The sequence below is a fragment of the Chelonoidis abingdonii genome, chromosome 2, assembly GCF_003597395.2.
Source record: "Chelonoidis abingdonii isolate Lonesome George chromosome 2, CheloAbing_2.0, whole genome shotgun sequence".
NCBI classification, from domain to species: Eukaryota; Metazoa; Chordata; order Testudines; family Testudinidae; genus Chelonoidis; species Chelonoidis abingdonii.
This window is the reverse complement of record NC_133770.1, coordinates 83,688,891-83,716,255: the sequence shown is the minus strand read 5'-3', so window position 1 is coordinate 83,716,255 and position 27,365 is coordinate 83,688,891. Positions and strand designations below refer to the sequence as shown.

At 42.5% G+C, this 27,365-nt stretch overlaps 1 protein-coding gene across 1 annotated transcript in view; it reads left to right on the top strand.

Annotated features, from left to right (window-relative positions):
• The window catches only part of CPNE4 (copine 4), a 464,843-nt gene that overhangs the window by 53,339 nt on the left and 384,139 nt on the right, over positions 1 to 27,365 (top strand). The gene's annotated exons all lie outside the window — the stretch shown is intronic.

Sequence of the window (27,365 nt, the reverse complement as noted above, 5' to 3'; positions counted from 1 at the left end):
AATCACCATGCTTACTGGGGTCTGGGTTTATTCAGACATAACTCATAAGTGAAACTCAAAGTCCCAAAGATTTGTCCAAAGGCCTGGCTCTTACCTCAGAGCTCGCATGAGCAAAAGGGTTTCTTCATAGAGTTCTTTCTGTATGAATTTTTAAGGGTGACTGTGACAGGGTTCCCGGGTGCAACCTGGATTATGCGACCGCTCAACCCTCTGTCCCACCAACCCAGGCTGCCTCTCACACGTTGATGCTGTTGGCAAGCTATAAACCTCTGGCAGGTGCTGCACTTGCACAGATGTCCACAGGCAGCGACACACCCAGCTGAGTTCCATGAATGCTTTCCCCAGTCATGAACCAATAATAGAGAGGCTCCAGCCAATTGCCCCAAGCTCCTGAGCCTTGTACCCCAGAGCTCTACTGTCCTGCCCTGGTCAGAAGCCTAACCAGTATAAGTTCATTACCCAGTCTGCCCCTCCCTTGATGTAGAGAAAACACACACTAGCCTGTGTAAACTGAGCTGAGATTTCCCAAGCACTTCTGTTTTAGGTAAAACTTTAGTCACACACCATTTTAGGTAAAATATAAACAGATTTATTAACTACAGAAAGATAGATTTTAAGTGTTTATAAGTAGTAAGCATAGAGCTCAAAGTTAGTTACCTAAGAAATAAAAGTAAATTTGCAGTCTTGAGTTCTATAAACAAAACAGGATTTGAATCAAGCAGTGTCTCATACTGATAGATGGTACAAAGAAGTCACAGATCTTCAATACATAGGCTGGAACTGACTTCCAACCTGGCACCACCATCCTTTAGTTCAGAGTCTTTGTGCTCCAGGCGTGTTTCCACGTGTTGAGTTGTAAAGGGAGTGAGGCCAAGTCATGTCATCACTTCCCCCTTTTATAGTTTCTTGCAGCTTGCTGGAAAGATCTATGCTTGTGACATGAGAAGTCCATCCCCAGTAGTCAAGCAGCCTCCATTATCTATGTGCTGTCTCCAAGAAGTCTTCTGGGATGGTTGTTGGGAGTGTGGATTCCCTTTAATGGGCCATCAGTGCATCTGGCTACTTCATGGTTGTACCTGAAAGGCTACTTCCCAACCTCACAGCATGTTTCAGTAACACACACATATCACAACTTCACATACGATAGCACATACAATCCAATGGGATATTAATGTTCAACAGATCAAGACTTTTAAAATGATACCTCACAAGGCATACTTTGTACAAAACATATAATTCTACAACAGTAGTGAATATGAACATTCCAAGGTGCTGCTTTGAGATAGTGATGCACCCTTGGGTTTGGCTTTCATCTGTCCTACTCGGTGCTGACTTCCCTGTAGACTTCCCAGAGTGAGCCCTCTCATACACTCCTTCAGCTTTCTTATGAGGAACCAGCCGCTTGAGGTTCCCTCCTCACACCAGGTGTGTCTGGTTCACTCATTTAGCAAGTCTGCTCCTGACAGTAAGTCTCCTGCAGGCAGTTCCCTCACTCCCTCTCATTTCCTTTGTTCTCTCTCAGGCACCACAGTGGAATAAAAGCCTTGATAGATTGGTGTAATTAGTAAGACAACATGATGATAGTCTGGGCAGAGTCTAATTAAAGGAAGATGTCTTTGTAAATAAGAAAATAAGAGTGGCCAGACAAGGAGTTCAGCAATGTGACTGGACAAAGGAGCTGAGAACAAAGGTAACAGAACATCATTTGTTCGCCATTAGCCATCCACTGGTCATCTTCTCAGGCGTACATGGGTTCCAATTTCCTTGGGAACTCCTGAGGACAGGTCACACTGGAGATACTGGGAATGGATTTTCCTCTTTATCTGCAAAACAGGTGTTTAAGCAGCATGAATATCGTCACGGCTAGGCTTACGTTTAGGATGGTGGTCTCTGAGTGAAATCCATGCTTAAATGCTTTGCTGAATCAGAGCCTCAGTTTGTGTTATTGGTGAGTATTGTATGGATGTGTCATGGAAGCATCATCCAGGAGAGTCCAGGTCCAATGAAGGGAGCTTAGGGTGTAGAAAACCCTACTCTGGATACTCATGAGGACACGGGTGCTAGAGCTAGGGATGCTGCCATACCCCCTGGCTTGAAGTGGTTCCTATCCTATACAGGGTTTACAGTTTGGTTCAATGGCTTTCAGCACCCCCACTATACAAATTGTTCCAGTCCCCTTGCATGAACAACCCTGGGGAGATAAGGAGTGCTAGCAGATAAGGAATGTTGGCAGAAAAATGTTAACTGTAAATAAACAGCTGAGTTCCCCTATGCTTAGCAATTGTTTCTTGCAGCATCTGTGATTCAATGATAATCCTCCTCTCCCTCCAACATGCAAGGTATCAGTCAAGAAAAGTTTCTGAAAGTGCCAGGGCCCAGCATCTCAGGGAGTTATACGTGGTTTTGTTGTGATGTACAGAAAGCAGACTCACATCTAACACTTGCTTCTGTTGCCTTATGAAATGTAAAACAATCGCCTCCCATTGGGTTTGTCATTCTGGCAACAAGGGACTTCCTTTAACATTCCATTGCTGGATAAACAAAGCCAGCTGCTCAGATCCGTGCAAACCTTGAACCCTGAGTGCAAGGGAGACTTTTGAATATCAAACATGAATTCTCTGTGTCATAATAGTACCTTGTGTAGTCCAAAAATTAACATTCTCCTTATGCCTTTTGTGAGAAATACAAATTAATTACCAGATGTATAATTAAGCAAGCATTCTTGACTCCTTGCCCTCTGAGCCTAATTGTACCCTTGTTGGTTCTCAGATGTAATTTACCCTGAAAAGAGTGTTGAATCTAGCTTCAGACAAACAAAAGTCTAATGCAGGAACACTGCGTGTGCATATAAAGGCACCTTCTTCTAATTTTTTGGAAATATAGCTGAGAGAGAACCTCTTTTTTCCCAGCTTTTCTTTGCTGTCCCATTTGGCAAACATTGTTCCTATTCTGATCTCAGTTACAGCAGTGAAAATCCAGAGTAACTCTGTTGACTTCACTGAATATTGAAGCCATACTGTAAGGGAATGCCCTGCTCCCGGGAACACACTTTAAGGTGTTTTCCCCTACAGCACAGTTAAGGTCAAAGAAGACTTAATACAGCCTTAGAATGGATTAATGCTGCTGGCTTTTTACAGGCCACATTAGGGAAGAGGCTCTTTTCTCCAGCAATTGGAATGGAGGGTAGGGTTCTGCAATGGAGGAAGCTAACTTCTCTCTCCCATGGGAAGAAAGGCTCTACACACAGGGAACTCTCTTCACAGCTAATATCAGTCAACAATTTAGCACCCTGATTCATATGAATTACAAACTACCATGGCTTTTATATTTGTTTGTGCATTGTGGTAACTATGGCAGCTTTTAGTTATATCATGTGTAGTGCTCAGCAATTTTATATCTGATACATCCTCTTGGTAGAGACGATATCATTCTGCACCTTTCATTATTAATTATTATTCATATAACATTGTACCCAAAGGTCCCAGTCAGAATCAGGGCCTTGTTGTCAGGGCCACCCAGAGGATTTGGGGGCCTGGGGTCCTCGGCAGCTGGGAGGCCCCTGCTTCGGTGGTAATTCAGTGGCGGGGGGTCCTTCCGCTCTGGGACCTGCCGCTGAAGTGCCCCGAAAACCCGCGGCGGGGCTCCCCTCCACTGAATTGCCCCTGGGTCTGTGGTAGGGGGCCCCTACCCTGGGTCTTTGAGGCACTTTGGTGGCAGGGGGTCCTGGAGCGGAAGGACCTCCTGCCGCCAAATTACTGCTGAAGGCCCGGCTGCTCTTTGGTGGCGGGTCTTACTTCGGCGGTAATTTGGCGGTGGGGGGACCCCCAGATGCCGAAGACCCGGAGCGGAAGAAGCTCCGGGGGCCTGGGCCCTGCAAGAGTTTTCCGGGGCCCCTGGAGCGAGTGAAGGATCCCACTCCAGGGGCCCCAAAAAACTCTTGTGGGGGCCCCTGCAGGGCCTGGGGCCTGGGGCAAATTGCCCTACTTGCCCCCCCACTCCCCCGGGCAGCCCTACTTGTTGCGTTAAGTACTGTGCAAACAGAGGTATATCTGGTCCCTGCCCTGAGGCGTTTACAAGCTAGACTGTCTATTTGGGCTTTTCAATTTGTCATTCTATTATTTTCATTAATTCAGTGTTAAGACAAGTATTAGTTAGCTAACTTCTTCTCTCTCTGCAACATGATAGCAAAAATGTACAAGCACATAAACTGCACCTGTTTTCAGATGGTTTCTGAATAGAGTGGGGAGTTAAAAATTAAAATCAAAACCAGTAATCCTTTTGGTATTTAAACTATAGCAAATATTCTGAACCAGATTATAAAATTTGGTTACATTTAAACCTCCTCTACCAGATAGTGTCCTTTAAAATTCATGCCATTTTTGCTAACAGTTGGTCCAAAGGAAAAGTCCTTTAATGAATATTTAAAGAGATGTATATTAGACCTGATTCCTATTTGTTCCAAAGATTCGTGCTGAATACAAATGGCAAGATATGCCATATGTACCATTCTTCCTATGGGCTTTCCAGCACAGACCAGTAGTATTTCCAGCAAAAGCATGTACAAGATACCACAAATTCTTGCAGTATTTTGTATTGTGAAACTGCAATGACCTGATTTTACAGCTTCATTTCTTGACTGGAGTTGTGGAAGGTTGAAGACTCTGTGACTGTGACTGAAGAAGAAGGAAGAGGGAAACAGAAATGAGATAGATTTATATACTACACACCTAAATACCAAGTGAAAGGAGGGTGAGAGGAGATAGAGAACAAACACAGTTCTCAATATAGAATGCCGTATTCATTTAAAATAATAAGACCTAGCTCTTATATACCACTTTTCACCAGTAGGTGTCCCTAGCCTCCATTTGCCAGAAGCTGGGAATGAGCTACGGAATGGATCATTTGATGATTACCTGTTCTGTTCATTCCTTCTGGGGCATCTGGCACTGGCCACTGTCAGAAGGCAGGATACTGGGCTAGATTGACCCTTGGTCTGACCTAGTAGGGCCATCCTTATGTTCTAGGTTTCAATGTGCTTTACAAAGGAAAGAAATATAATTTTACAGATGGGGAAACTGAGACAAAGAGCAGGGACTTGACTTGCCCCAGTCATCCCACAGATCAGTAGCTGTAGATCTCCTGAGCCCCATTCTGGTGTTCTAGCCATTAGATTACAGGGTATTATTAAGATGGCCTATTTTGTTGTTCAAAGGCCATGCACTGATGTTCCTTTACATCTACAGCCTTTGTTTGTTAAAAAAACCCAAAACATGTGCTTCCATGTTGGTTTGTTTCATTTTTTTCAAAGGGAAATGTCCATTGTCACTATGTAATGATAGCGGCCCTCCAGTGAGAGAGCCCTCTCATTGCAGGATTTGCTAGGGTAGACTGCTTACAGCGACAACAGTCCTACACATGATCATCACTGTAGCATTTCTTGGGTGAGCTCACCAAAATGGTGGCACCCCTCCACTCATGGGCAAGCCCCATGAATACCTTGAGGAAGTACTGCTGGCTGAAAGAGACAGGTATTCTTTGTGTACAGGGTATCACTGTTACTGTGGCTGGAAAGACTGCAGTCATGTTGACTCTACACATTATTTCTTCCCCTGAGAGTTGCAAGCTCATGAGAAAAAGTGGAGAGGGTGACTGTGACCTAAGATCCTCTTTACACCAGATGGCAAAAGGCACACTGTTATGTCACAGTAAATCCCAGCAGGACTGACAAACTCACTACACTCAACCTACGGTAGCCAGAATACTTACCTTACAAGACACTGTTTGGATATCATATGAAAACTAGTAGCGTGCTGGTCATTAATATCATTGCATAATATACGTACAGGTTGTGTATACAGAGTTATGTAGGTGTGCTGGAAATGTGTTCTGAAAAGGTTTTGGAGACAACTGAGAAATTAACTGGCCCCAGACAAAGGAATGTGGATTTATCTGTCTGCATAGACCAGGCTAATAGTCAGATGAAAAACAGCATAGCTTGATTACAAACAAAGGACAATTAAATTATATTTGCATCTAAAGTAAACAACATGATCAAGCATATTGAAAAAGCAAATTTAGCAGGGGATGAAGATGGTGATTGGTGCCTGCACCCCAAAGAACAAACAGCAGGAGAGAAGACCTTTGTTTGGCGTTACTTTTCAAAGAATATATTTAAAAGGTTTTCTGGATATAAAAGGGAAGAAAGGGGGCTCCTTTGTTATCCATCTCTTAGGGAACAAAAGAGGCCAGCGCTTTTGAAATATGTGAAAGGTGGATCCCCACAACCTTGTGGGTTGTGTACTCTGAGAACTCACTGTAGGTGAGAAGTTGCCTCAGACTAGGATTGTAATATGTGTAAGGGGACTGTTATCCCCCTACTAACATTCAGTGGGGGTGTTTTGGTTGGCTAGCTCCCAGTACCAAAAGGGGAAGGGTTGATGGGAAATCAGGACCCTGAGACTGACAGTCCCCAGGGGCAATGGGGAAAGGCCAATGCTCCAGGTCAGCCTGATTGACAGGGTGGGCAGGCTAATCCAGGAGTCAGGAGGCCATGGGGGGGAGGTCTGATCCTCCGTATGAGCTGGAATTGCCTGGGTCAGACAGAGTGGGGCTGAGTTAAGGAGAGAGCGGGGGCCCAAGCTAAACTGCTGGGAGGAGAGCTGCAGTCCCAAAGCCAGAGCACAGCCCAGGTAGAGCAGACCTGCCCTGGGAGCAGAGCTGCAGCAGCCAGAGCCAGAGGGGCCAGAAAAGCAGCCCAGGAAGCAGGTCAGATTCTGGGAGCAGAGTCACAGAAGCAGCCTGGAGAGCTGACCTGTGCTGGGAGCAGAGCTGTTGCAACCAGAGCCAGAGGGTCCAGAGAAGCAGCCCGGGAAGCTGGAGGCAGAGCAGCAGCAGCAGCCCGGCTGAGGCAGAGTGGAGCAGTCTGGAGCCGGGTAAGGGGAGGAGCTGGAGAGAGCGAGGAGGACCCTGGGCAGTGGGCCCAGCACAGGGAGATGCCTCAGCCAAGAGGCTCTGCAGGCCAGACTTGGAGGGGGATCATAACCCTGATAGGGCAGGAGTGACACTGGGGAGAAGGGTCCTGCCACCTAGAGCCTGAGAGCGTGTGACCACAGCCAGAGCAAGTGTCCAAGCCACAGCATTCCTGCAGCACAGCCAGGTCCTGAGAAGGAGGCCTGGGACCTACAAGAAACAGACTGTGAACTGCCCTGACATTTCAGAGACACTGTCTGTGATGTTTCCTGCCACAGAGCAGGGTGATGTGTTTCCTTTAACCTTTCCCATTTTTCCTTATTAAACTAATTGTTAATTAAATAAACTGTATTGCTTTAAATCATATGTAATGATCAGTGGATCAGGAAAGCATCCAATGCAGAGAGAGTACCCTGGGGTGGGGACAGCCTAGCTCCTGACCTAGGTGACCACAGAAGGTTGCAGGTCGAGCCCTCCAGGAATCCTGGGCCCAGCCTTGTTGGGGTTACAAGGACTCTGCCAGATAGGAGAGTGCAAGGGGAGTCCTCAAGGGAAGGGAGGCCTCTGGGTAAAGGAAGTGGGAGTGAGGACTCAGATCCTTCCACTAGCCTACTTCACTGGGGTAGTGCAGAAGCCAGGAAAGTTCCCCACAATAGCGGGACCATTCCCTTGCATACATATGTTAAATTTTAGAAATTCTAGAAAACATGTTTCATTTTGGTTTTTGAAACCATCTTCTGTTAAACAGGGGTTATTAAACATACTAGCTCAACCCCCTTGTCTTTTCTAAGCTATGTTACCATATTCTAGATATCTCTGAAAATGCTTCCTCTTGTGCAGACAAAATTGTATATAAATTTCAAGTGGATGCCATTTGGATCCATGATATATTATTTGAGGTAATTAACTTTTTAGTTACTAAACTAATGTAACACTATGCAAATCACACATCTAAGATATCCTTTGTTCCTGCACCTCCCAGCTTTCCAAATCTACCAAACACCCTATGACAACCCCCTGCTCACTTCCCAGGTATTAAGCCTCCAGATCCTCATAACAAGCCCTGACATTCCCAGCTGCCCCTCAGAATACTCCATAGGGCCAAATCAACCCTAGGAGCATGTGAGGATCAGGAAGTTTTGTATAATTCTTTGGGGAGGGAAAGTAGGTCACAGATTTGTTGGTAGAGAATGTGTTACAAGAACAGGCCTTCCCCCACTCCTGGCATGCTCTGCAGTAGAAAACTTGCTGCACTGGCAATTCTGATTCTTGGCTTGAGCAACACAGCTGATGCTCTCAGCAGGTTTCTCCAGCTTTTGAGTCAACCTTTATAATGAGCTGACACTGACCAATATAAAACATTGCAATGTAATTTCTTGCAAGGAAACTAGAGATCAAGCTCTGTTTCTTCAGCCTCATTCTGTTTGAGAGTAAAAGGCATGGTATCATGATAACCAATTTATAGTTCGTCAGCAATATACTCTCCATAAACCGGCCAGCCCTTTGGGAATCAAAAGGGAGCTGAATGTTGTGCCATTTTAAATGAACATTTGTTGAAAACGAGGACGTTGAAGAAGTTGTTTTATTGCTAGTCACTGAGTAGGTGAAGAAATGCTCAGGAAATCATGGATAAAATAGTGGACACTGTTTTTCTTCAGACTCCTAGCAAAAGGATCATGAAGGTATCCAGGCAACTAATGAACAATCTGAGCCAAAAGACAGGGCCGTACCACTATGCATAATCTGGTCAAAAGGCAGAGCAGGGCAGCCAACATATCTTCTGTTTGAAGTGTCAAAATGTTAAACCGTCAGTAATTGTAAACTAAACAAGAGTGTACGGGTAATAACACCTTTCATGGAAACTTGAAGAAAAAGAAAAGATGGTGATACAATTATTTATAAGTAGGGAATATGGGCAAGGTAAGGACTGAAGGGAGGATATACACAGATTGATAGGGTGTGGTAACATACTTTTTCCTACTGGCCATTTTGATGGATAGGTATGAGAGAGAATGAATATAGAGGAGGTATCCTTCATTTATGAAAGGGAGAGTGAAGCTGACATCTCTAGCACTTAATTGTTGGTTGCTCTGTGCCTCAGTTTCCCCATCTGTGAAATGATATTTCTCACCTTTGTAAAGGAGCAAAAAACATACAACATATCTAAGATATTCTGTGCTCCTTCCCTACCCTCATGTTCTATGTTTTTTGCTCTGGTAAGTTGAAGGCTAAATATCTCACATGTACATATGCAGTTAGATAAGAACCACGTGAAATGGACCCCTGGTTTTTGTCTTCTGAAGGGAGAGCATCCTGAGCTGTTTAGAAGATGGTAAAATGGCTAGCTATTTAGAAACCTAATACTGATTGACAATCTGATCTTGTTTTAGTGAAAGATACTCATTGTTTAAAAAAAATCTGAATGGAATGAGAGCAGAATTTGCCTCACATTCTTTAACTAGATTTGAACTTTTATCCCTGTGTCCAGCTTTAAATTGTACATTGTGGGCATTTTTGAGTATTCAGTGAAATGATTGCAATATTTATTAACTCTGATTTCTTTGGTGCTTGGACATTTCTTTGCTTCACTGGTCTATTTTATCTGTATTCATCATTGTTTCAAAGTCTCTTTCTCTTTGTTTACTGCTCCTATTAGCATATTTTTACAGCTGAAAATCATCAAACAATTACTTTATGTAGTACAGGGTATAATTACCATGCTTTAGAAATTCCTTACTTAGTGAATTTCAATAACTTTTTCATCCTGGGTTTTGAAACATTAGCCAATTTGTAGTTTATGCTGTGCTTCTGATCCTGATAGTCTAATGAGTACGGTACACAGCTTTTGTGTTCCAGTAATATGGTGCTTCAGGTTTCTCAGCTACCATTAAAACTATACTGTCTTATGCAGTTAAGAGAGTGATTTGAAAACAGAGAATACTAAACCAGGTCCCCAGTAAACATCAGTGTTATTTCCATTAAAGTAATGGAGAGACAAGGTGGATGAGATAACATCTTTTATTAGACCAACGTCTGTTGAGCTTACCTAGAGGTCGTCCTCTTTTTCTTCAGATCCTCTTTCGCCAATAGAAGTTGGTCCAATAAAAGATATTGCTAAGTTTGCCTTGTCTCTCTAATATCCTGGGACCAACACAGCTACAACAATTCTGGAAACATAAATTAATAGTCAGTTATAGAAGACCTTTCCTCTCTCCACAAATACATGAATGAAAATCCAGGAATAGGTTATAACAAAAAATAATTTGCACTTCCATAACACTCTAACCTGAGAATTTCAATAGCTCTCCAAACCATAATTAATTTAGCCTCACAACACCACTACCATGCAGGCATTAGCCCTGAATTAATGATGGGGAAACAAAGACAGAGAGAAGATAAATGACTTGCCCAAGATAGCAAGCCATCAGTGGAAGAGTGGGGAGCATAACTAGGTCTGTTGATTCCTAGCTCTGTACCGTAACCACAAGGTCCATCTTTATCCCATGAAAACATACACCTACACATTTTTTTTTCCTTTTGAAGTTACCCCAGCTGGCAATTTATGTGAATTTAACCATCCTGTACTTTTTACATTGGTTGCCTGTGAAGAGGAAGAATGGTGTTTCTGTTTAACATACTCTCGGTGGGTTTTATAGCCCTGTACAGCTGAAGTGGTAGCTATATTTGATACTTCCCTCTTATTTGTTTGAGGCACTCTGTTACTATGGGTGCTAGAGCTATAAAAGTATCTAGATAGATGCACTCTAACACCATCTGCCATGTAGGGGAAGCTCAGGAAACAGGACATTGTGTAGAGCTTGGGCTGATGGAAGGAGAAGCCATAAGGAGCAAGTATGGCTCCTGAAGAGCCCTCGTCAGATAAAACAAAGCCTATGAGTGGGAGTTAGAAAGGGAAGAGGAGCTGAAAAACTTTGTTTTGAACTTTTGAATTCACTCTGTTGCCAGCCTGAGAAGAACTGGTGAAGAGCGAATGAAAGGATTCAGCTTAGAAGGTCAGTGGAGACTTGAGTGACTTCTTAAAGGGGGCCTGGATGAAATGGAAATAGAGGTAAGATGGCCACAGATACAAACCTGGGCACAAGGCGATCCTTGGGAGGCCGTCAGTGGCCATGGTGCAAAAAGGACTACACATTAACAGTGACTACTAGAACATCCCCAGTTACAGGAAATACAATAAACATAAGTGATTAAAAATCCCTGGGAATCATAAACGAACTTCTATCTGACAGGGGTTAGGAAGAGGCTTTCTCTGGGGGCAGGCTGCCTGCTCCATAACTATCCACTGGTTTCTTGCACTTCTTTCCTGCCATTGTTGGAAACAGGATATGGAACTCTATGGTCCACTAGCCTGCTTTGCCGTGGCAGTCCCTCTCTTTCTAATAGAAAGGTGGGGTATATTGAGGTCTGTATGTTGCAATCTTTATAGTTCAAACCAGCCATTTAATTTGTGAAGCAACTTTATATTTAGAGTTTAAAGCTTCTCTCTTCTTACAGCTTTGGCTTTTGCTGTCTCTACTCTAATACCAGTCAGTGATAGCAAGAGCCACAGAGGTCGTTGCCTGCTTACCTTCAATAACATTCAGCAGTGGCAAGTGCTGCTCACCAGTTTTATGAAAACATCAAGAAGAGGATGCCTGAAGGAGGAGGAAAAAAAATAAAAGGATTAGTGTTATTAAGGGCTGAGGTGGTATTAAGTATTTATGGATGACATTTTGTGCTCTCTTAATTAAGGGAGAACTTTGCTTGCCTTTATCAGCGCTCATTCAGACTGCTTCGTCAGACTGCATCATCTCAGGACAGACGAGACAGTACAAGCTGATCATCTGGACGCTGGCTGGAGCTGCTTCCTTTGTCACTGATCTCCTGAGCGCTGCTATGGAAAACACTAACGAAACTTGGCACAGTTCTGTCCCTCACCTCAGTAATAGTGTGGATGCTGTCAGTTAAGTCTGCCTTTTTACCCACCTATACAGCCTAGTGTGCAATTAGTCCATCCTTTCACTGGAAGTCCATCAATGGTGATATATTGATGTAGTCTCTCAAGAAGCTTGTATATGAACAGATAATTCCAGTGTTCTTATATTGCCAGCAAGCATTAATATACAGGGATGTATAGGGTAACACAACTAACACCTTTTCTGTTAAATGCGGAGAACTCCCCCTCTTCTACCTCCTCTTCTTCCTGATTTGGAGAAATTCATTTTTTTTGTCAAATCTTCTGCTCCTCCTTGGCTGCTCTGGTGAGGACTCACCACGTAGAGAAATCTGAGAGTGGAGCAGCTGGTGCCTAGCTGAGGAATCATGAGGCTACCAATAGTTCTGATAGTAGGTAGAGCAACAGCACCTGACAGAAGGAGGAGAAGGATCTTAGTTTGGACATCTTCTTTCTTGACAGCTCCTATCCCACTTCCGAGAGAGAAAGGAGGAGGGAGAACTCCCAGTGCTGACTTCTTCACTGCAGTGGCAAAGAAGGAGGAGGCCCCCTCCCACCACCAGCTATGTCTCTCCTCTTGGGGAGCAGTGGGGAAGCCATAAATATCACACTGGTTTTGGCATTAAACGTAATCTTAGGAAATGCAGAGAATTGCTCTAGATATGTAAACGTTTCCTCTGCCCCACCCAATTTAATTGGGTATTACATCAGTATAGATTCTCTGCCCTGGCCATGTCTAAGGATTGATTTGTACAGGACGGTGCTGCTGCCAATGAGAGTGTTGCCGAATCCGAGCTGGGCCCTTCTGCAGTATCTTGAGAAGATCTGTCTGGAGCAGAGCAGGTCTCTGTAAACCACAGAGCTGATCTGACATTTTCACATGTTGAAATTTTGAGGAGGAGATGGGAGGAATTTCAACACAATTTTCACCGTTTTAATATACATTCATAGAGTTTAAGACCAGAAGGCCTTTAGATCATCTAATCTGACCACCTGTTCATCACAGGACATTAATTTGCACCTGGTTTCCCTTGTGTTGAGCCCAGTAACTTGTTTGACTAAAGCGTAACTTGTGTGTAGCTCCTTTCCCCCCACCCCCTCTAGTTTTTTGTCATTAATATCTGTCTTTTTCTTCTGGTGTTTTTGGCTTTAGTTTTTTCCCCTCTGTGTATTTTTTTAATTTTAATTTAATTTTTCCCCTCTGTGTATTTTTTTTCATTGTCACCAGTAAACTGGTGGTGTCAGGAACCAACTGTCTTTTTGGTTTTTTGTTCTTTGCTAGAAGGGTTTATGGAATGCAAAAAGAGTGCAAAATGCCCAACCTGGCCATTTTGTAAAGAGCTAGACTGCAACAAATGTTTGCCATAATCAGTGTGTATCTTCCCACAGGTTTAGAGGGTGGGTTTTCCAGATAGGCCCATGCAGGGTTGGGGGTCAGCACAATCCCTTCCCTGATACGTGGTGCACAGGTGGAGTGTGTGTCCTAACATCCATTGGTTGGGCCAAATTCTGACCTGTCCTCAGTAGCGTTTCACCCACTTACACCAGGTCTGAATGTGGCCCATTGTGTGTTGCAGTTGCCTCTGCTCTAGAAGTAGCAGGAGGAAGACTCTGTTTCTTTGTTCTTCTGCAACTGTTCTACTTTTTGACACTAAAACAGTAAGGCAAGATGTTTAATTTGAATATCTATGGTATAAATTACCAGTGTTGTTCTTCCCTAGCATTTGCTTGACAAATTAATTACCAGTACAATTTTCTGCAGCACGTGCGTTTGCAGGCTGTATGAGACGGCGGCTGAGGGTTCAATTTGTGTAAATTAATTATAGGTACAATTGACTGTGTGTGAAAGTGGTTGTGGCACATATAAGATTAAGAGCCATTGTGTTAGGTTGGCATTATGAAGCATTAGGTCTCTGTACTACTGAGCAGTAAATGTGATAAGCCAGATTGTGTGATTAGCAAACTGGTTCTCACTGGGGAGGGAAGTGGGCATAGAGATTCCACCCCAGATGGAGTCCTGGGATGGTTTGTACATTAGGACTCCACTGGCTGGTACAGATTTAGGGATGGAGCCATGGCCCTGCCTCCTCCCTATCCTGTTTAGGGTGGAGTGTGCCATGGAGGTGCTAGGAAAGAGTAGTTCTTGTTCTTCCCAGTGCTGATGCAGGGAAAGGATGCAATGTAACTCAATATTGGACTCAATTCAGCAAAGCACTAAAGCACCTGCTTCACTTTAACCCAGCAGGACTACTTACATGCTTAAAGTGAAGCAAGTGCTTTGCTTAATTGGGACCATAGTTTGTTTAAAACCCCATCTATGAAGACAATTTCATCTTCTGTTTGAACAGTCTATCCCATAATTACCATATGCTGGAGTGAAAGGTATAGTGCTCCTATTTAAGGTCAGATCATGAGTTCCTGACTCATTAAGGCACAGCCCTGTATGTGGTATTATGCAGAACCAGCTCACTTCAGGGGCGCACACAATGAGAGAGAACGCCTCTCGCACCTGGCATGATGCACGCTGTGCTCCCTGTGGTACACTTATCTCACTTTGGGAGCCAGGGAAATGGGGACTGAGCCATGGCTCCAACAACCCCATGACTTTAGGGAACTGTGTGCCCTGCCATTTCCTGATCACAGGGATTACAGTTCAGCCTGACCCTTATGTAGGCTATGCAAGAACGAAGTCTCCTTATGCCCTCCCCACACAGCGGAGACTAATGTAAAGGCCAGGCACCTAGTCAGTCCTCACTCAGGCACATTGTCTTGGAGGTAAATGGCAGTTGTACTGAGTATGGATTAGGGACTTCAGGCATTGGCCCCCGGGGAACAGATCTCTATTCAGTTTTCTAAAACAATGAATGAAAATACAAAATCTCCAGAGCTAATGTAATGTCACCACACTGGTCTTGAGTGGGGGAAAAGCATGAGCGTCTCCAACTCGAGCTGAAGGTCTAAACCCTATAGCTGTAACAGACTCGTGTTCTCTGCAGACCAGAACAGACAGGGGCATTAAACAGTGCCCCGGCCTACTTCTCTTCTCCTAGTATAACCACTGCTTCTCGTGTGTTATACTTTGCTAAATTCTGTATCTTTAGTGCTCCATACATCTTCTCCTGCTTTCAACTTTGGCACTTTTTTCATGCTGGCATATGTCCTTGACCATACCTGGCTGTGAGATCAGAACAAACTGTAGTCACTAACAATAATATATTTTCCTTTTTAAAATGTAAGTGAAAGGCACTTGGCTGATGTGCCCAAATATTGAACTCCCTTCGCTCTGTCGACTGAATTGGTACAGTAGAAGTAGTGAGTGAACAACTTTCCCTAAGTTACCCTGTCCATTTACCAGAATGCTGATATGAAGGATTAAATCAAGTTCTTTGATGCTACTTCATTCTCCTGCTCATTCCATCTTTGACTTCCTTCTGATTTTACCAACAAGGGAGTCCATTAATAGCTATCTTGTGCTTTGGGCATATGTCTATTGGAAGCAAACAGAGACCACAACCTCATTTCACATAGGTCAGCAAAAAAAACTACCAGCCAAAAGGAGAAAGAATCCATCTGCTATTCCAATCCGTGTGGGTTGCAATATTAGGCACAATCCTGACTCGTTAAAAGTAAATGGGTTTTAAATTAGGGCTACAGAAGGCAACAGGAGTTCTGCTGTTGATTTCAATTGGAACAGGATTGGGCACTCGCATTTCACAAAACTGGCCTTAGTAGGAGAGTGACAATTTAAGGGTTAACCAGATCAAGGACAGTTTAGTCTATCATGGGCCTGCAAAGAAGATCAAATGGCATTCAACAGGAAAAAAAAAAAAGCTCATGAAAAACAAAAGGAAAGGAAAAATGTTATAGATCTCAGAAATTCATGCAAGATAAAAGAAAGAACCATGAAAAGATTCTGGGGTAGTTCAGGATTGTGTGAGCAGTGCATTGTGCCTAGCTTTTCCTATAGGAGGTTTTTCATTAAATGTGTCCTTCAGAATGAATTTAAATTCTAGAAGGTCAAACATCCACATTTCAACTCCAGTTTAACTTAGCAACATCTCTATTATCTTTATTGCCCTTCAACTGTTGAATGGTTACATGCAAATGAAATATGATGGAAGGAATAGCTTCATTTTTGTTGTACAAAATGTGGTTAAATACAGTTTGCACAAGAACCTTAGTAAAATGTCTGCACATATTTTTATTCAGTGCATCATTTCTAAAGATTATAAGGGCAATAGATGTTTTCCACCAGGTACAAATCATTAAGTGTACAGTACTTGAAGTAAATATTTTGCACATCCAATTTGGCATTTCCTGGCCATCTGCTGGCAGACACTATATTGCTGAAGTGGGTTGTCGTTAGCAACAATGGAGCCACCTTTAAAAATTTGCCCTCTGGGACAAACTCATTGGGTTATATTGTCATGTTTGCTTTTTGACTTTGCACTGGCCTTGAAGATATTGAGGGATGCATGTACTATTTTTGCAAGCCTACCTTGATGGATGTCTGACTGCCCTGTGAAAACCAGGCTTGTCGTGTGAAAATTGAGATGGGCAATAGCTACCTGAACTGGAAGTTTTGGATTCCAGTGCCAGAGTTTGTTAAACAATTTCCATTATACTTCAATACTATTTTTTATAATAAGAAGAGCTCCACTGTTATATGTTTATTGCAAAAGATTACAGTTTAACCCAGAAGCCTGCACTGATGATGGCTCACAAATGCCAATTTTAATCATAAACTTAATTTATAGACTCATAGACTCATAGGTCAGAAGGGACCAATATGATCATCTAGTCTGACCTGCTGCACAAGGCAGGCCACAAAACCCTACCCATACACATTTATAACAACCCCTAACCCATGACTGAGTTATTGAAATCCTCAAAATTGTGATTTGAAGACCTCAAGCTGCAGAGAATCCACCAGCAAGCGACTGCCCGCTGCAGAGGAAGGCGAAAAAACTCCAGGGCCTGCAATCCGCCTGGAGGAAATCTTCCCGACCCCAAAATATGGCGATCAGCTAAACCTGAGCATTGGGCAAGACTCACAGCTAGCACCAGAAAGATTCTCTGCAGTAACTCAGTTCCCATCCATTTCAAGTAGAATTGACAGGTTTAACTTGCAGAGCTCTGCAAATACAAGTGTTGGCTCAACAGGCCACACATAGAGCTGTGCCATGATTCATGTCTCCTAGTATTGAGGGATATACCATAGATCAGTGGTTCTCAGCAGGTGTCCGGACCCACTGGGGCCATGAACAGGTTTCAGGGGATCTGCCAAGTAAGGCTGGCATTTTACTCGCTGGGCCCAGGGCAGAAAGCTGAAGCCCCACCGCATGGGGCTGAAGCCAGAACTCCAAGCTCCGCCACTGGAGCTGAAGCCAAGCCTAAGAACTTAGCTTCACAGGCCCTCTGTGACATGGGACCACAGCCTGGCTTTTATATGCAGAAAACATATTTTGGCACAGGTGGGCATGGAATTTTTATGATGACTGGGGGGAGGGGGAAAAGGGGGGGGGGGCTCTCAAAAAGAAAAAAATTGAGAATCCCTGCCCTAGATGGACTCCTGACCCCAACGAAGTGAATGGCAAACCCCCTGTTGACTCCAGTGGGATCAGAATCTTATCCCCCACATTTAAGTATATGTAGTGTGGAATATGCAGCTAGTTGCTATGGTGATAAGTGCTTAAGATATTATTTTAGATAGAAAAATAAGATGCAGGTCAAGTGCTGTGATGCTGGAAGACTCAGCAACTGGTACTGTGGGGCAAGGAGGAAGTTACTGAGTGAGAGGAGGGGTGGTCCAGTTGTTAGGATACTATTCTAACACTTGGGAGACCTGGATCTGAGTCTTTGTTCTATCACAGGCTTCTTGTATAAGTTTAGGAAATTCGCATAGTTCCTCACTGTCTCAGTTCCCCACCTACAAAACTGGTATAACCTGAATTCCCCACCTTGCAGGGGTGTTGTGAGGGTAACTATGTTAAGATTGTGAGGCACTCAGATACTATGGTGATGGGGAACCATATAAAAATCGAACATAGAAGTTCTAAGAGAGACAGCCCACTGTAAAGGTTCATATCTTAATCAGAGCTGGACTGACTGTAGTGAATAATTTATTTACCAACTTTAGCCCCTTTGTTTCTGAACAGGAATTATCTGTGAACAGAATCTGATTTTTCTGAATGTATTTGTTAACAGTCCTTGGGTGAGTACAGTATGTGAATACATTTCATTTCAGGATTATCTATGAAGTATTCTCTTACACTATCTTCTACTCCTTGCAATTGGTGGCATTTGTGTGGTCACCAAAATTATGTCGTTTCACTTTTGCTCCCTGATTAGAGGGCTGCAAGGGTTATGAATAAGAAGAGCCAAGTCAGATCTCAAGCCCTCAATGAGAACACTTCTGGGTTGAACTTTAACCCAAACTCAGACACATAACTATTCCTGAGATTCTCTTTTTCTATTAACATTCTTTTACACAGCAAATCACTTACACATATATTCACAGAAAACAAATGAATAAGATCACAGATACCTCAAACAAAAACCACATTATGCATTACATCCTATGATATGAGATTAAAGGATTATTTTCAGTGACATATTTTGTCAGAGTAACACCTACAGCCTGCTGACTGAGACATTAGCTGCAGTAAATTCTGCCAACCACTTCATTACCTTAGAATTTTGAAGAACAACAAACAAAACTGGAGGGAGACAATTTTTGACCACTATGGGGTGGATCAGAAAGTAGATACTAAAGTAAGATTTTAAGGGGCTAGATGTTAGTTGTTTCCGTTGAATTTGACTGGAGTTGAGGATGCTCAGCATTTCTGAAAATCAACTTATAATTTTATACTGATTATTCATTCGGGACCACGTGGCACACAGAGTTTTTGCAGTTCTAGCTCCTTTCTGATTGAGCTGTTAATTCAGGATTTGTGGGTTTCCAACATGTGGAAGGCCAGGGACAGGCCGGCTCCAGGCACCAGTGAAAAGGGGCAACACGTCCAGCTCTTCAGCGGCAATTCAGTGGCAGGTCCTTCTCTTCCTCTTTGAGCTGCTGCTGAAGTACCACCAAAGAGGAAGAGAGGGAGCGAAGGACCCGCCGCCGAATTTCTGCTGAAGAATGAAATGGCATGATTGAGCTGTCACTAATGTGCCACCGATCGGCTTTATCTTTTATTTTATTTTCCTTTTTTTCCCCGATTCGCTGCTTGGGGTGGCAAAAAAGCTGGAGACGGTCCTGGCCAGGGACATTTTCCCAGTGTTGAGAACTCCAAAGTTTTTTATTAAAATCTATCCATGGACAAACACCAGCTGTGCAGTGATATTTTACGGCATCTGTTTTGAGTGAAATTCCATCTAAACAAATGTATGTATCATGAACAAAAAGTACAGGATTAAAATTTCCACAATGCCAGTAGGTGGCAGTGTGTTAATAACATTATCTGAGCACTGAAGACAAAGCTATCATTTTGGAAATGATTGGAGGTTAGATTTTGTGTGTGTGTGTGTGCGTGTGTGCATGCACATCTAGCTTTTCTTATGAACTGAACATTTGATTTAACAAATATGAAATACCTCTGATTCGGTGTTTCATGTGGAGGGTCATTACTTCTGCCTCCAGTCCTGGCACCAGCAGCTTTTCAATAGCAGTATATGTTCAATGTTGTGAATAACGATGACATGCAATGATTTCATGACTTATGTATTTGTATGTGGACCCTTCAAATCCCTGCTGTGTCTATGGGGAGACAAGGCATGAGGTGACTGATGTCCAGGCCATTTGGTTGACATTATCTGCCCCATTAATGTTGTGTGGGATCTCTCATTTCAGGAAGACAAAGCAATAGCTAGTAGTTATCCTAACGTGTGGAACACACTGTTCAGTGCAATGCTGGTGGCTAATAATCATTACACTTGTGCGTTCAATATTGATATGCCATCCTTGGCTTTGCTTGTAGTACCAAGATCTGGCTAGATGATTCAGCTGGCCCTGTGTAGCTGGGTTTTTAAATTTGATTTTAAGTGGAATGTTAGCTCTAAACTTTTTATCTTAGTACTAAAGTTCATTTTTAATTGTCCATGTAACTATAACTCTGGGGAGATGAGATACCCAGGAAGCAGGTGAGGTTGGAGCAGAGGGACTGCCTGCATGCCGAAGTGACTTGCAATGTTATCAGTAAACTAGCAGCTGAAAGCCTGTGATTCATAAAGTTGTTGTATGTTTATGGTTTAAAAAAACTGGAAATGTCAGAGAACTTTTGGACAGTAACAGATAGCAAATCCTAGCGATGAGTGACTCTGGTGATATTCTCAACAAAAAGCGCACTCGGCCATGTTTCTAGGTCTTTCTATAATTTCACACTGACTCAACACACATTCTAAGCTTCAGAGTCATGGTTAGCATTATTGTGTGTGCTGATGCTGTTGTAGTGTGGGTGGTTGTCACATTCTGGGGTGCACTGCAGACCAATGAGGGGCTGTCTCACCACCTGCTCTGTAACACTGGGTATCTCACAATGCTTTCCTGTTGTATCTCCCAAGCTGGGCCACTCACAAACAGCCTACCAGCATGCAGGTCACATCTCGAGTGTCTGTGTGTAGCTGCAGTCCTGGTCCAGCAACTTTGACCCCAGCAGCCTGCCAGCAACACACAAGCCACACTCTGGCTTCCAGCAGCCTAAGTTAAGACATGCTGGATGACCCCAACACACTCCCAGATGCGAATTTTCCCCATAATGTGTGTTCTGCACTGTCTAATATCTCAACTGCCCAGGAGAGGGCTAAAGGTCTGTTGCCCCTGCAAACGGTCTATATTCAACAGTTTGCTACTTTAACTGAAGTTACCAAACAGTTCTGTTTAAACACAGCTCTGGATCAATTTAGATTAAAAAGTAAAACAAATGTATCAACAAACCAAAATAGGATTTTATGTGAGTTCAAGTATTGGGTATTAAAGTCAGAAATGGTTACAATACAAATAAAATTATAACACTTACTAGTATCTAAAACTTAACAAGCTAAAAATCCTTTCCACGTGTTCCCATCAGAGGGATGACCAAATTCTCAGGTCAGGATCTCCCACCAAAATGAAAGGATTAGTTCCTTTGTCATCTTTCTTTTCTAGTCCAGTTAACCTTTGAAGTGGATTCTTCTAAGGGTTACCCCTCAAAGCAGTTTATTCAAATAGTAAAGATGGTAACATGGAGTCTGCAACATGTTCTTTCTTCTCATCTGTGTTTGCTGAAATGCAAATTTGCTGTGTCCTGCCATCTTCTCTGCCTGCTGTCTTGACCCAATATAACATAAATTCGGATATAATGCGGTAAAGCAGTGCTCTGGGTGAGAAGAGGGGCTGTGCACTCCGATGGATCAAAGCAAGTTCAGTATAACACAGTTTCACCTATAACGCGGTAAGATTTTTTGGCTCCTGAGGACAGTGTTATATCGAGGTAGAGATGTATGTAAATTGGCATTAACACCCAGTTCTTCATTCAGGATACATCTGCCAAGGCAGAGCTCTGTGTCTTTGAACTTGTGCTAAGAACATCATATAGAGGAATTTCATAACTTTACATATAATGTTGTGACATACATTTCACCATGATATTATTGACCAGTGAGTTATTAGTTTTCAAATGATACCTCACAAGGCATATTTTCTACAAAGATTATTACAGTGGTGTGTAGGGTGTGACTACCAGGTGCTGTTAATAATAGTGGTTGTATTGAATTGTGTGTAGAGGGGATAGAGCTGGAAGATATGTTAATTTGTGTGGGTGGCAGTTGGGCCCATAGGTGTAGCAACTGGACCAAGTTATCCACCACATGTGAAGTCTCCCTCATACAACTAATGAAATTATTGTATGCAAATTAGATGTACAGTAAGCATCATGATTGGTTGAGTTACCTCTGATATTACAATGGTCTAGGACTCTTGGCATGCCATTGATACGTATCTTCTTATATGTACAGAGGACAGATGTACTTTGTAAAATAAAAATGTCTGAACTAAAAAACTGATTGATAAAAGACCACAGAACCCGGTGATGATTCAGCTGGGTAATATTCTGAACAAAAAGAGCCTTAACCATGCTTTGTTCCATCTCTTCACACTGACTCTACAGACATTATAGGCTTCAGAGTGACATTCAGAGTGATGTTCCTGGAATCTTCTTATATAGATACAAGACTTGGTTCCAAAATCCAGAAGTAGCTTGGTGACAATTTTCAAACATTTTTTTCATTTTGAAGTGTACAAATGGAGCCTTTTTTAAATTTTTTACAAGATTTTAAAAATATTTTCTCAACTTATTTTATTGAAAATATCATTAAAAATATTATCAGGATGGTTATTGGCCATTGTGCTCACCTAAATATCTGATTTTCAATAAACAAAAGATTGTGATAACCATTTTCATAAATGTTGAAATATTATAAAAAATTCCAAATAAAGAGTGAAACTTTTCACAAAACTGAAAAAAAAAAACCTCATAATTTTTTGTAAATAATTTGATTCTTTTTAAAAAGCAATTTGTTGGGAACACCCCTCCCCCCCACAACTTTTTGTTAAGAAAAATCTGACCTGTTCTGATAAACCCTTTAAAGGGCTTAAGGGTGGTTTTGCCCCAAAGCCCAAATTGTTGCCCTGCCCCTAGAGCAACTTGTAGTCACAATCTGTCCCTTGCATCTCTTCTTTCTCTATAGGGGAAATAATCTGCTTCAGCCCTGTACCTGGTACAGACTGCTTCCCACTCTGTGCCCGCTCAGCTGCCTCAAGCCCCCGCTCTCCCTTGCCCAGGTGCATATTCAGGGACACAACTGTGCCTGGACAAAATAACCAAGTCTATACAACATTTACATAAAGTATGTTTTGACTCCCTGAACTTTCTCTGTCAGGATGTTCCTTTCTTCTTTTCCAGATGATAATTATGTTAGTACTGATTGGCCAGGAGTATGGTGCAACTGCAGTAACGTTTGCCCTTGCAGACAGGTTCTCTGTACTTGCTGAATATACCTGGACTCAGGAGTGCTTGAACAATTTTTATATTGGGAGTGCTGCTGATGGAAACCATATATTCGGTGTTTGTTATTACCTCTTTAAGCCAGCAGGTATGGCAGGACCCCCAACACCCCTTGTTCCAGCACCATTGCCTGGACTATGAACTTGGTTTGACTCATAGAGTGTGAGGGGTGAATAGAGATATTAGTCTTCTCTCTCTTAATTCAGTCATGGCCTTTATAGAAGGAAAGACTCCAAGCTGTGCGAAGCATATGGTGCTTTCCTAATATGATCTATAATCCACTGAGAGCTATGTCAAAACTATCAAACTCAATTCTCTGAGGATCTCCTAGAGCCATCTCATCAGCAGGCTATATATTAATTATAATCAGGTGTGCACTGTGTGCTGAATTATCATATTTAAATTACTTATATTTCCCGTGCATAAAAGAGGTTTTCTTGGTGGAGGGGAGAGAATGAAAACTTAAATTATACATCAAGATTCCTGAATATTTAAGTGTTCAAGCTACTGAACTGGCCTGTGTTCTAGGTGTACAACTGTCACTCTATCATAAGCAAGGCAAACAGCATTATTGTGATATCAGAGGACATCTATACAATTAAAAGAACATTTTTAAAAATAGCAAAATAACATCCCTTTGAAAGATGATTGTATTTGTCTTTCCATTTTAATGCTATTCATCTAAAAACCCTTATTACACTCCTATTCTCTTGCTCCTAATATTTCAGGATGAAATCCTGGCCCCACTGAAGTCAATGGCAAAAATGACATTGACTTCAATGAAGCCAGGATCTCACCCTCAGCCTTCAATTAATCCCATTTATTTAAATGAGGCTTTTCTTGGAGTAAGATATCACTCCACATGAAAAGGATGACACTTTCTGATCATTAGTGAGTAATCTATATGTATAGTTTGGCAAATTATGCTCTTTTTCTGTTAGTAAATTTTTCACAAACAACTTTTTGATTAGTCATTCTTCTGAATTATTCACCAGGTAGTTTTTGGAGAAAAATTCTTGGCTATAGATTATTCAAAGTAGTTTGTTCCATATTCAAACTTGAGCTGTGCAAGAAAGTTTTGATTGGATACTTGGCACATGTGGTGGCGTTTCTGTTCCTTGATTGGATGTATGTAACTCTTAGAACCATCGCTCTAGTAAAAATATATTTTCAAATTCAAAATTTGCTTTCTGGGACTAACTCACTGTTATTGTGACCCTTCCTTCCAATAAATTTGTGTGCTGAAATACACATGGAAAGCCAACACAAAAGGGATATGAAAACAGTCAAGTTAACATAGTTTTGCAGCGAAGCAAATATTAGTGGAGAATTGTTGAAAGTATTTGTCCAACTTTGTCTTTGTACTGGCTGATCTCCAGGGAATAATCTCTTGTTGAAGTATGCCAAGTGAGCACGATGCTGAGTGTGCCTATCTGTTATTAGCCATTGCCCTCTATATTGTTATTAGAATGGGAACAGATTAAGTTCCAAGAAGAGCAGCTGCACTAGGTTCTGACCTCCCACTACTGCATCTTTCATGAATATACCAGACAAGTAGTTGCCTGTTAAAACAACTCTTTTTGAGCTTGGCCATCAATTTAGACTGTAAGCTCTGTGGGGCAGGGACAGTCATCTATGATATTGGTACGTGCCTAGCACAATGGGGCCTTGACCCGGCTGAGGCCTCTTGATCAGGAGTTCTCAAACGTCATTGCACCACAACCACCTTTTGACAACAAAAATTGCTACATGACCCCAGGAGGGGGAATGGAAGCCTGAGCCTGCCCGAGCCCACCCAAGCCCCATAGCCCTGGGAGGAAAAGCCGAAGCCCCAGAGCTTCAGCCCCAGGCAGGTGGTCTGCTGCTCAGGGCTGAACCCCTGAGGCTTTGGCTTCGGCACTGGTCAATGGGGCTTGGGCTTCAGCTTTGGCCCCCGGCCCCAGCAAGTCTAAGCTAGCCTTGGTGATCCCATTAAAACAGGGTCATGACCCACTTTGGTATCTCAACCCCCACAGTTTGAGAACTCCTGCTGTTCATGGTACTGCAGTGTGAATGTATAACATCATTTAATAAACAATAGAATTAGGTTTAGCAGAGTTTGATTTTGTTTTAAATAATTTCAACAGATAACATCTGTTTATTTTAAGCATTTAAAAATTGATTTTTAAACTGTCACAATTGCACAAAATTAAGGCTTTTTCCAATTTTTATCATTTAAATTTTCCACAGTTGTGGGAAATTATGGGGTTTGTGTCATACAATACAGGGACCAGACAATAATTTAATGACAGTAGATCAGTGTTTCTCAAATTGGGGTCACCGCTTGTGTAGGGAAAGCCCCTGGCGGGCTGGGCCAGTTTGTTTACCTGTCCCGTCCGCAAGTCCGGCTGATCGCAGCTCCTACTGGCTGCAGATTGCTGCTCCAGGCCAATGGGAGCTGCTGGAAGCAGCACGGGCCGAGGGACTTACTGCCTGCTGCTTTCAGCAGCCCCCATTGGCCTGCAGTGGCGAACCGCGGCCAGTGGGAGCTGCAATCAGCCAGACCTGCAGACGAGGCAGGTAAACAAACCGGCCCGGCCCGCCAATGGCTTTCTCTACACAAGCAGTGACTCCACTTTGAGAAACACTGCAGTAGATGTCGAGATTCAACATTAAAGCTTTATAACCAATAAAACACAAATTGTCAATATCACATGTTAAAATATACAAAATAACTATCCTTATATCCAACTCTAAATCCTCAAGCAGCATTTTTCTTACTTTGCCTATCAGTAAATTTTGACCATAATCAATGGAAATATTTTTTGTTTGTATGTGTATGGTGAAATCAATGTTTACTGATATTTACCCATTAAAAATCTAATCCTGCAAAGTCTAAATAGCACATCATTTTTCTGTTAGATGTGAATTGAGAATCAGGAGGCAAAATTTCTTGCCAAGCTGCATTTTGTGACAGAATTTCCTACACAAATTGTGCATTTGGTGCAGAACTAGTCTCCAGGGTTTTGTTTTTAAGCCTTATTGTATATATACTGTTGTGTATATTTGGTTTTATTTAAACCTTATATTTTTACTACTAGCTTTATTTGTGTGGTTTTTTAATATAATTGTATTGCTTTCTATAATTTCTCATATGTGGCTTTTCTAAATTATATAATCTATGCAATTATATTGCTTTTGAGGTTTTCTGGCCTTATCTACAAAATGTCTTCTTGAATTATTGAATTAAATGTTGGCTAGTGCTTAATTTTTTTTTCTGTTTCTGAATTCTCATTAGCAATTTTAAAAGTGAAGTTTCTGGTGAAATAATTGATGTAATTATATTTAAAGCGTCTTCCGCACAGAATTTTTCCTATTTTATATACCTTTGTTATATACCAGAGGTGAATACCAGAATATACCAGAGGTGAAAGTGGGCTGGTACAGGCTGGTACGGTGTACTGGTAAGAACTGGCCGCTGGTACCGGCCCATACACAGCCCATGTTAAATGCCATGGCAGCACTTTAACATCACTGCCCTTTTTGCCTCCCCCAGGGCTGCCGATGAGGCGGGGCCAAAAGGGGCAGCTGCCCTAAGGCCCAATGATTTAAAAGGGCCCAGGTCTCCCAGCCACCGCTGCTGCTACTGCAGCAGCAGCTGGAGCCCTGGGCCCTTTAAATCTCCTCAGGAGCCCAGGACAGTGCAGGCCAGGCAGCATGGAAGGGCTGCAGGGGGAAGCTGACCCCCCCAGCCCCGCCCCTTCTGCCCAAGGCCCCACCCATTCTGGGGGCCCAGAGCCGGGCCCCTACACCGGTAAGTATTTTATCTTTCTTTCACCCCTAAATATACCTATATTGAATTGACATATGGGACAGTTTGTCAGTGTGTATGCTTCCAGTTCTATATTGAACTAGAAGTACACAAATTTATGGAAATTGCAAATAAAGTTGGGAGCAGGGAAAGGAAATTAATAGAACTTAGTTACTTGGGAGAAAGTATGAGTCAGTTCTCATTTTATCCAAACTAGGAACTTCTTCCACCCCTTCAAAGAATGCTGCCAATTCCATTTTCTTCTTCCTTTAGGTTCACTTTCATTTTTAATTTTTCACTCAGGCATGCAGAAATCAATTAAATCTATTTTAAAGATAATTCTTGGAATTCTGATGTTGTCATAACTTCCTCTTAGCATAGGAAAAGAATAGATAATAGTGAAGATAGTGTGACAGACCCAGGCCAGTGGGGTGCAGGAGTCTGGTAGAGGGCAAATATACTGGTCACTGGGTGAGTAGTTTTCTGTTCCCTGAGTGACCAGAGCAGGGTCTGCACTAGAGTAGTAAGGAACTTGCTAGAACCAATTAAGTCAGACAGGCTGATTAGAACACCTGCAGCCAATCAAGGCAGGCTAATCAGGGCACCTTGG